This window comes from Capricornis sumatraensis, chromosome 10, assembly GCF_032405125.1.
Source record: "Capricornis sumatraensis isolate serow.1 chromosome 10, serow.2, whole genome shotgun sequence".
NCBI classification, from domain to species: Eukaryota; Metazoa; Chordata; class Mammalia; order Artiodactyla; family Bovidae; genus Capricornis; species Capricornis sumatraensis.
Genome location: NC_091078.1, coordinates 4,599,518 through 4,610,686, shown reverse-complemented (window position 1 = coordinate 4,610,686; position 11,169 = coordinate 4,599,518). Strand labels below are relative to the sequence as shown.

The 11,169-nt window shown below is 47.0% G+C and overlaps 1 pseudogene; it reads left to right on the top strand.

Moving 5' to 3' along the window:
• The first annotated feature begins 10,225 nt into the window (after positions 1–10,225).
• LOC138087850 (large ribosomal subunit protein uL6 pseudogene) lies at positions 10,226–10,804 on the top strand (annotated as a pseudogene).
• The last annotated feature ends 365 nt before the right edge of the window (positions 10,805–11,169 follow it).

Here is an 11,169-nt window from a genome sequence, read left to right as displayed (position 1 = left end):
GATTGATTTTCTCTGTCTGGGTGTCACGGCACATTTAGCACCCTGTAAACCCAACAGACGAAGGTGCTGTCTCCCAGGGAAGCGTCTGAGGACTCGCCTTGGAGCAGGGACTACCCAGTGCTCCTTCAGATAAGAGAGGGAGATGGCACAGGTCCTGGGTCCATCGCTGATATACTGGGTCCCTAAATGCCTGGACACTCATTTGAAAAATAGAGGGGAAGACCCAGGAGTTTGGTTTAGGGGACACAATAGGAAGTAGAACAGAGAGGAGAAGACCCAAGGGGAGACCCCCCGAGAGAGGAGTAGAACTCGTATGCTCTAAACTCGCCAAGTGCCAGGCCTGGACACAGCAGTATCACACACACCTCACTGCAGAGGGGCAGCGATGCCAGAAAAAAGGTCAACTGGGGATGGGGATAAGGGTCTGCTTGCCTCCCTGCTTCACTTTAACTGTCTCCAGAATCAGGGCAGGTTAATGGTAAAGGGGATGGAGGGAGAAGCTGTCTAGGAGATGGCAACAGCCCTCAGAGGTCAGAGGAGAGAGGCAGAGTTCAATCACAGAGAGACCCAGTCCTCACTTCACTGCCCTATAGTTGGTGATCAGTACGAGACTTAGCCGCAGCAGCAGCAGCAGCAAGACCCTCTGAGAAGAGGGCTGTCATCCCCAATCTACAAGTGAGATCATTGAGGCTCCACACAGCAAAATCCCTGGACACTTAACTGATATGATAGGCTGAAAGGTGGCCCCCAAAAGATATTCAGGCCCTAATCCTCAGAATCTGTAAATGTGACATTGTTTTATAAAACTGTATTTTCAGATGTGATTAAATTCAGGACTCTTTGGGACAAGGTGATAGTCCTGGATTGCCTAAAAGTGAAAGTGTTAGTCACTCAGTCATGTCTGACTTTTTGCGACCCCATGGACTGTAGCCCACCAAGCCCCTCAGTCCATGGAATTCTCCAGGTAAGAATACTGGAGTGGGTTGCCATTCCCGTCTCCAGGGAATCATCGCAACCCAGGGATCGAACCTCGGTCCTCTGCATCGCAGGCGACTTCTTTACTGTCTGAGCCACGAGGGAAGCCCCCCACCTCCATCACAGGTCCTTGTGAGAGAGAAGCAGAGATAGACACGGAGGCAGAAAGCAATGGGGCCAGAGAGACACGGACTGCACTGATGCGGCCAGGAGCCAAGGAATGCCGGCAGCCACAGAAGCTGGAAGAGGCGAGGACAGGTCCTCCCTGGAGGGAGCACAGCCCCACCAGATGTCAGACTGCTGGCCTCTAGGACTGTGACAATAAGTATCCGTGGTGTTAAGACACCCTGCCTGTGTGGTAATTTGATAGCAGCCACAGGGGATGAACAGATGTTGGCTGAAGCTTTGCTCTTGGCTAATAAAAAGGCAAGCACTTCAGACGGAGAAAGACTTTGTTCTTCCTAGTCGCCTCTCTTCCTTCAGACCTGGAATGTGGACAGCAGCTGCAAAACAGAGCTGTCATCCTATGACCTTGAAAAGCCAAGAAAGAGACTGACAGCCTCGCCCCAGGACGGCAGAGCCGCCAGATGACAGTGGTGGGCCTTTTCAGCCCTGGCCACGCAAGACTGTTCAGCAAGCCCTCAACTAGTTAACTACTGCCGTCAATTTTTCAGTTGTTTGTAATACAAACCGTAACTGATAACCACCAACCTGAAATTACAACTGCTGACACGATGACGTTTTTATTTCTGTCCATTTTTCTAATCAGGTATAATTTTTAAATACAAGCAGACAAAAGTATCATACCTGAAATTATTTTATTAACATGCTAATTGTCTGTCTCTCCTATAGAAGAAAAGCCTCACAAGAAGGATAGTGTATCTCATTACAATTTTATGCCCTGTATCCAGAACAATGTCTGGCATGTCTAGATGTTCAATAAATGTTAGCCAAATCAATGAATTAATTAGTGAGTGAATGAACATTTTAATGTGAACCCTTCCCCTGGTCGTGAAATTATTTTCCGAAACCTGGTTTTTTTATGATTTCAGTTCTCTCCCATGCACTTATCATACATACTTTATCTAACTAGTCACTTGCTGGTGAACATTTTTTTAATACTACTGTAAAAAATACTGTTACATGGATTCCAGGCTTTATGCAATTATTTTTTATGATAAACGCCTAAAAAGGCTATGCATAATTTAAATATCTTAACATGTATTTCCAAAATTGCCTTCAAAAGCAGTTTTTAAAACCAGTTAATATTTCCACAGGAAATTTATAACTGTTTTTCTCTCCACCTTCACCAACATTAGGCATTATTAATTTCTAATGTTCTTTCATTTTGGTACATCAACAGTTATGTCTCAAAGTTGTTTTAACAAATATGTTCTGGTCACTGGGGCCACAGACTGTTCATCTGCCAGCTTGTAGCTCTCTGGAAGGTCTCCTAAGGCCCAGGCTCCTGTGGGGGATTGGGAGGCTGAACCTGGCATCATCTATTGAACACAGATGGCGAATATGGGTCCCATGAACCTGTGCTCAATCCTGTTCAGGAACTGTGGGGGAGAAAGGTCAAGGGCAAGACCCCCGGAGTCCCTGAGAGTCGAACTGCTGAGCTGGGGCCTTCCTTTACTGGAAGCTGGGCCATTTCCTTGGTTCCCTGCTAAGACCATAGTGGGAAAGACACGTATTCTGGTGTGAGATCCAGAGCCTGGTGGCAGGAACTTGGGAAACCACGTCTAGGGACAGGACTGCGCTTGGGGTCTGGCAAGGACCAAGGAAAGTTAATGCCAGGCCTGGAGAGACGCAGAAGACTCTTAAGGATTTCTGAGAAGCCTCAGAGGAGTTAGAGGAAGGAGAAAGGGGAGGCATTCCAAGGAGCAGAAGCAAAGGCACTGGGCAGGCTCAGGAATCAAGACTAAGGCAGACTCGTGCCCACACCAGCCCCGTCTGCAGGGCCTCAAAGCCAGCCACAGCCTGGGGCCTCATGGCCATAGTCTCCCTCAACTGGCCACAAACCCAGAAAACCACCTGGCCGCCACCCGGCCCAGCCTACCCCTAATGAAGGCCTGCACGGAGCTTTTAAAACATCTGCCCCTTACCCTGCAACCCTGCAACACAGCACAGTACCCTCGTTTCACAGTTGTTGGGACTGTGCGTCAAACGAAGAGCATCCCTAGTGCCACCAGGTTGCCCAAGGGGCAGAGGAAGAGTCACAAACATCGCAAGGGCTGGGAGCCTCCTGGAGGAGGCCAGGTACCAGGTAGGTCCACAGAGGAGCCCCGGGCCAGACAGAGAGAGGAGGTGTGGCCAGGAACTCGGCGCCAGGCTTCCCAGGCTGCACCTAGTCCTGAGCAGAGGCAGCTGTGGTGCAATGCTGCCCCCTGCCGGCAGCCAGGTAACAGGCCTGGCTGCAACTGTGATGAGGTTTCCAGGAGTACATAGGACCTAGCTTTGGGCTACACAGACACCTTGACCTGGGTGGGGATTGTTAGGGAAGCTGGGCTGGGTGGTAGCTAGGTCAGAAGCCAGAGAAGTCCTGATTGCAATTAAAATCACAGTGAAAGTGAAAGTGAAATTTGCTCAGTCCTGTTCAACTCTTTGCAACCCCATGTACATAGAGTCCACGTAATTCTCTAGGCCAGAATATTGGAGTGGGTAGCCTTTCCCTTCTCCAGGGTATCTTCCCAACCCAGAGATTGAACCCAGGTCTCCCGCATTGCAGGTGGATTCTTTACCAGCTGAGCCACAAGGAAAGCCCAAGAATACTAGAGTGGGTAGCCTATCCCTTCTCCAGCAGATCTTTCCAACTCAGGAATCGAACCAGGGTCTCCTGCATTGCAGGCAGATTCTTTACCAACTGAGCTGTCAAGAAAGCCCAAAATCACAATAATTCCCATCATTTACTGAGCCAGGTACTGCTCCAATGTTCTACACACATTGAAGTGAAAGTCGCTTAGCCGTTTCCGACTTTTTTCAACCCCATGGACTTTACACTCCATAGAATTCTCCAGGCCAGAATACTGGAGTGGGTAACTTTTCCCTTCTCCAGGAGACCTTCCCAACCCAGGGATCGAACCCAGGTCTCCCGCATTGCAGGCGGATTCTTTACCAACTGAGCCACAAGGGAAGCCCTCTACACACATTATTAAACCCTTTTATTCCTAACCCAGTGCTTAATAGGGAAGGCACACTAATTGTCCCCATTTTACAGAGGAGGAAACTGAAGTACTAGAAAATTGTGTAACTTGCTCAACTGGGAAGTGACCGAGTATCCCACCGTAGTGCCACTTCATTCAATCTCTAGAGCCCAATCCCTGCGTTCCAGTCGCAGTGACAGAAGAGCAGACACCTGCAGCCCTGATTATGAGCCAGCCTCTGCCTGAGCGACACGGAAGGACTGAGGCCCCTGGACGTCACATAGGCCTAGGACTTCCTTGAGCTTTCCCAGGGAGTTTAAATGGCTAGAATCTCAGAATACTCCAGAATTTAAAGGAATGTCCTGGGTCATCCTTGTCTTAGACAATCAAGATCCAGAGACAGACAGCCCAGTGGGCCTTTGTAAAGAACACCTGTGTTCAGTGTCCACAGGCAGCCCTGGCCCTCCTATTCTTACCCTGATGCCTGCAAAAGTTTCAGGCTCAGTTCTCCCCAAACCGCAGGTCACACCATGACATCCTGCTTAAGATCCGTCACTACAACTCGGCAGCAACAGCAAAACAAACAACAGAATTCTAGAACAGGCAAAGGATTTAAACACTCCTCCAAAGAAGACATACAGATGGCCAATAACACAAATAGATGTGCAACAACTTTAGTTATTAGGGAAATGCTAATCAAAATCATAGTAAGATACCACGTCACACCCATTAGGATCAAAATATTACCAAAAAAATAACAAGTGTTGATGAAGATGTGAAGACGTTTGAAGCTTTGTATACCATTGGTGGGAATGTAAAATGATACAGCCACTATGGAAAACAGTATAGCATTTCCCCAAAAAAATTAAAAATAGCATTGCCACACATGCAAAAATTGATTATGTATGGTGATGAGTGCTAACTAGACTCAGTGCTGTGATCATCTCAGAATATATACAAATGTCAGATCAGTATGTTGCACACCTGAAACTAATGTAATATTGCATGTCAGTTTTATCCCAATTTACAAAAAAACTAGCAATATATGGACTGAAAAATTACATGTGGTCTAACAATTCCGCTTCTGGGTATATACACAAAATAATTGAAAGCAGGCTCTCAAAGAGATGTTAGTACAGGCACGTTCACAGCATTCGCAACAGCCAAAGTGTGGAAGCTACCCAAATGCCCATCAAAAGATGAACAGATAAACAAAACGTGGTGTATACATACGAAGGAGTATTATTCAGCCTTATAAAGCAAGGAAACCCTCACACGTCTAGAACACGGATGACTCCTGAGCACCTAGCTCCCCGCGAATAAACCAGTCGCAAAAAGACAAGCACTCTGTGACTCCACTCATCTGAGGTTCCCAGAGCAGTCAGATTCACAGGAATGGAAGGTAGCATGGTGGCTACCAGGACCTGGGGGGACAGAGGATGGGGAGTCATTGCTTAAAAGGTACGGAGTTTCAGTTAGGGTAGATTTTTAAAGTTCTGGGTAACTGTACAATTCTGTGATATCTATTTTACTCAAAATTTATTCACAAATTAATTTTGCTTGACTTTTTCCATTTAATCATGTAAAATGCTGTTTAATGTAGGGAAATATGAAACACAGAATTACCTAGATCGTATTTCAGCCTCATATATTCAGGCAACATGGCGGTTATAAGCTAACAATCATGCTAAATTTTGTTTCTTACCATTGTAAACATAATAACAACATGCTTTTTATTTATTTTTTTGAAGTATATAGTTGATTTAGAATGCTGTGTTAGTTTCAAGTGTAGAGCAAAGTGATTCAGTTATACACGCATATATATGCTTTTCCCATTCTTTCCCAGTACAGGTTATTACAAGATGTTGAGTATAGTTCCCTGTGCCATACAGCAGGTCTTTGTTTATCTATTTTATATATAGTAGTGTGTATAAGTTAATCCCAAACTCCAAGTTTATCCCTCTGACCTCCCCCCATCCCCTTTGATAACCATCAGTTTGTTTTCTATCTCGATGAGTGATAGCAAAATGTTCTCACAGCCCTGGAGATAGATGGCTGAACAGCAGCATAAGTATACTTCTTCCTGTTCAGTTGCTAAGTTGTGTCTGACTCTTTGTGATCTCAGGGACTGCAGCACGCCAGGCTTCCCTGTCCTTCACTGTCTCCCAGAGTTTGCTCAAACTCATATCCATTGAGCTGGCGATGCCATCCAACCATCTCATCCTCTGTCGCCCCCTTCTCCTCCTGCCCTCAATCTTCCTTAGCATCAGGGTCTTTTCCAGTGAGTCTTCACATTATGTAGTCAAAGTATTGGAGCTTCAGCTTCAGCATTCATCCGTCCAGTGAACATTCAGGACTGATTTCCTTTAGGATTGACTGGTTGGCTCTCCTGGCAGTCCAAGGGACTCTCAAGAGTTTTCTCCAACACCACAGTTCAGGAGCATCAATTCTTCAGCACTGTCTTCTTTATGGTCCAACTCTTACATCCATACATGACTACTGAAAAAACCATAGCTTTGACTATCCAGATCTTCATTGGCAAAGTTATGTCTCTGCTTTTTAATACACTGTTTAGGTTTATCAAAGCTTTTCTTCCAAGGAGCAAGAGTCTTTTAATTTCATGGCTGCAGTCACCATCTGCAATGATTTTTGGAGCCTAAGAAAATAAAATCTGTGCTATTAAATTGGGTACTTCAAAATGGTTAAGATGATAAATTTTGTTATGTGTATTGTATCACAATCAGAGTTAACATAAATTAAATTAAATGAATATTTTTCTGATCCCTCTGCCTGCTAAGCAAAGGTGAGACTCTTCAAGCTGCGTGAACATTGGCAGGACTGGCATCCATAATGCCTCCTCGCCTGGGAACTACACCACCCCTCAGGGCTGCAGCACTGCCAGGGTTAGTGGGAGCACAGGTAGGTAAGTTTCTGACAGTATTGACCTTAAGGAGGAGCCTCACCCAGGCACTGGTGGGCTTTCTCTTTCTCTAAATTCCACTCGGAAAGCCAGCAGGGTAGGGCTATGGGAGCTCTGAGGGCCTCTTCTCCCAGGGTTGCCAGGGGGCAGCAGAGACCTCCGGGCTCACCTGCAAGCTGTTGGTGGGAGGAATTGCAGGACTAATCACCTGAGGTTGCCCAGGGTCCCGGCCACCTGCCACTCCAGACTGACAACACCCAGGGCCACGGAAAAAGCCCTGGGGGAGGAACGGAGGGCTCAGGGAGGAGCAATTTTCAGAATCTGGGATAAAATCTGCAGGAGGAGTCATCCAGGTAAAGAGCTAAATGGGGTCCCAGCCTGGGGCTTTTGAAGGCTGGGGAGGGGAGTCAAAAGACAGAGGCCAGAGTGGCTGGACTGAGGGGAGCAGGCGACATGGGCTGCTGGCAGGAGGAGGGGCTTAAAATCTGGCTGAGAACTGGGGCTTTTCCCCAAAGAGCTGCTGAGAGACTTCCTGTTTGTTAGCAGAGTCACAGGGACAGATTTGCCTCTTAAACCTCCCACTCTAGGATCAGAGGGAATGATAAATAAAAGCAAAGAACAGAAATGGGGACAGTGGCAGTCTGGACTAGGAGCGGGGAGGGAGATACAGGGAGAGGATGATGCATTTCGGATTCGGGATCCAGGGACAGGGGATGAGCTGATTGCCTGCGGAGATGAGGAGGAAAGAGGGGGCAGACAGAGACCCAGGGTTCTGATTTGAGCAGGTGCCGCTGCTGCCGGGACATGGTGGGCAGGGCTGGAGGAGAGCTCCAGAAGGCAGTCTGGGCCCAATTGACACCTAGACCCTTGTGAGATTAGATCATCTCTGATCCACTTTCCTGATGAAGTCACTGGGAGAAGCTGCTACTCAGAGGATTTTGAGCAAGGCTGAGGATCGTCCTACCCTAGCTGACAAAATCCTCTTGCTCCTGGTGAAGCTGACTCTGTGTTCACTGGGGTTGGGCTAGGAGGAAACATTCCAGCCAGCCTCAGGGAGCGAGCCTGAGGCATTCATCTAAAATGCCTCTTGGGGAGAGGCCTTCAAGGACAGGAAGAGAAAGGGAGCAGCAACTGAGACTGGCAAGTCTCTCTGGGGATGGCAGCCCGTCCTCTGCCAGCCTGTCCCTGGGCCGCCGTGTGTCCAGCCGCCAGAGAAGCCAGGCCTGCCAGGCCGTGTGCCCCGTGAAGGCTGCCGTCTCTCCGCAGCCAGCGCCATGGCTGTGAGTGTGGACACTGGAGCCAGGCTGTCTGGGTCTGTCAACCCAGCTCCAGCTCCTGTTCCCTGTGTGGCCTTGGGTCACCAGGTTCTCACCTCCCAGGCCAAGGCTGGAACCCCTCTCCTCGAGTTTACTCTGGAAATTAGAAACCCTAACATCCTAGGAAGCTCTTGCCCATCCCTCTCTAGGCAGGAGTCTTCTTCCGGCCTCCAGAGAGCGCGCACTGGTGCAAACACACACGTGCACGCACACAGGTGTGCACAGTGGCACTGAATAAGGCCTATGTGATGTGATCAGAAGGGGGACAGACAAAGGCAAGAGAAGAAGAGGGGTGGGCGTACAGCCTACATGTGACATCGCTCCCACGTGTTTTGAGTTCTTATCACACCTATCCTGGAGACGGGAATGACTACCCACACTAGCACCCTTGCCTGGAGAATCCCACGGACAGAGAAGCCTGGCGGGCTACGATCCACAGGGCCGCAGAGAGTCAGACACGACTGAGCGACGAACACAACCCAACTCTACCTGAGGACATCCCTAGAACATGCTGGAATCATTCCCCCAGTGCAGGCGGGAGACAGACAGGCGTTGAGAGACACAATGCCTTATCCAGGGTGGAGATGAGGTACAAACAAGGAGATGAGTCTGGACACCAGGTCTGTCTCCTCGAAGTCACACACAGACCCTCTCTGGGGACTGTGGAGAGGGCTGTGGGTGTAACTATGTGAGATGTGGGATTGCATGGAGAAGGGGCTGAGGAGTCTGCAGCCCAGAGGGCTGTGTGTAGAGGTGCTGTATGAGGAGGGGATTCAAGCAAGGGGACCCCAGGAAGTGAAGTCACTTTCTGAAAACAAATTCCAACAGAACTCGGAACCCCTATAACCAGGCACCCACATTCTAGTGACAGCCCTGTAGCCAGCTCACTTGACTGAAGACAGTTCATAGAGAAAGACATTCTCCTGCTGTGTTCTGACTCCGCAGGTGTTCTGCTTCAGGAAACCCTGGAGTGAGATTTTTCAGATTCTCTGGGAAAAAAAATTAATAAATGAAAAGAAAGAAGCATCTAAGCTAACTTTCCCCTATGAACCGTTCCGCCAGGTGACCAAACAGTAGATGAAGGGGAGTGTCTCTCTATAAAATTAATCCAGCTGATAAATGAAAGAGAAATGATGTTGTTAGAATATCATTTTCACCCGCAAATGGATCAATGACCATCAGCACTGAGCATCATCTCTGCTAACATCTCAAAAAAGGACAAACATGATACACAGCCCTTGATGAAAGAGCACATCAATTCCTAGAGTCTCATCAAAAATCTCCATCCTGAGCCTGATCAAGCCTCTGAATACACGTGAAAATCTGCAGGAAATGTAGAGAACAGAGGGATGTGCTGAACTTCATCCTGCAGAGATGAAGAGAACATTTGCAGAGAACACAGTCTGCAAAATCCTGACTGGAAAGTTCTGTAGGGGGCAAAGGCTCCAGTTCTTCCACGGCTACATTGTAAGAAAGGGATGGAGAAGGAACTTACAGGCTAAAAGAGATTTAAAAGACATCAATAAAATGAGCAAGTCTCATCCACAGGGTCGAGAGAGCACTCTGGGTGACAAAAACTATAAAGAAACTCAAGGAGATGAATGACCGTAAAAGTCAGGACAGTGAGCCATTTTGGAAGTACGGAGGTGGTTGAGTTTGGGAGGGGACAGAGGGAGGGTGTTCTGGGGTTGATGGAAAAGTACAATTTCTTGGCATGCATGGTGAGTTACAAGGGTATTCTTTTTTATGGAAGTATAGTCTATTTACAATATTATACTGGTCTCAGTACTCAACATAGTGATTCAAAATTTTAGAGATTATACTCCATTTAAAGTTATTTAAAGCTCTTTGCCGCATCTACTGCAAGAATGAAGACCATTCTCAGCAATCAGACTGTCGACATCCCAGAAAATGTCAACATTAACTTGAAGGGATGGACAGTTATTGTGAAGGGCCCCAGAGGCACCCTGCGGAGGGACTTCAATCACATCAGTGTAGAACTCAGTCTCCTTGGAAAGAAAAAGAAGAGGCTCCGTGTTGACAAATGGTGGGGAAACAGAAAGGAACTAGCCACTGTTCGCACAATCTGTAGTCACGTACAGAACATGATCAAGGGTGTTACACTGGGCTTCCGTTACAAGATGAGGTCGGTGTATGCCCACTTCCCCATCAACGTTGTTATTCAGGAGAATGGTTCTCTTGTGGAAATCCAAATTTTTTTGGGTGAAAAATACATACGCAGGGTTCGAATGAGGCCAGGGGTTGCCTGTTCAGTATCTCAAGCCCAGAAAGATGAGTTGATTCTTGAAGGAAATGACATTGAACTTGTGTCAAATTCAGCTGCTTTGATTCAGCAAGCCACCACAGTTAAAAACAAGGATATCAGAAAATTTTTGGATGGTATCTATGTTTCTGAAAAAGGAACAGTTCAGCAGGCTGATGAATAAGATCTCAGTGATCCTGCTGCAGAAACAAGATAGCAGATGGTTCTATGGACTCAGTTGTGCTCCTTTAAAGAGACAATAAAAACTCTTGATTTGAGATTTTAAATAAATAAATAAAGTTATTTAAAATATTAGCTATATTTCCTGTGTTGTAGCTTATTTTTAAATCTCAAAATATTTATGCTGAATGAAAGCAGCCAGATACAGTAAGATATCATTTATATAAAATACAGTGTTATCCTAGTGGAAGAAAGCAGATTAATGATTGACTGGGGATGGGAGGGAGGGAGGTATGGATTACAAAGGGGCATGAGACACTTTTGGGGGTAATAGGTATGTTTTTTATGTTAATTAGGCTGACGGTCCAA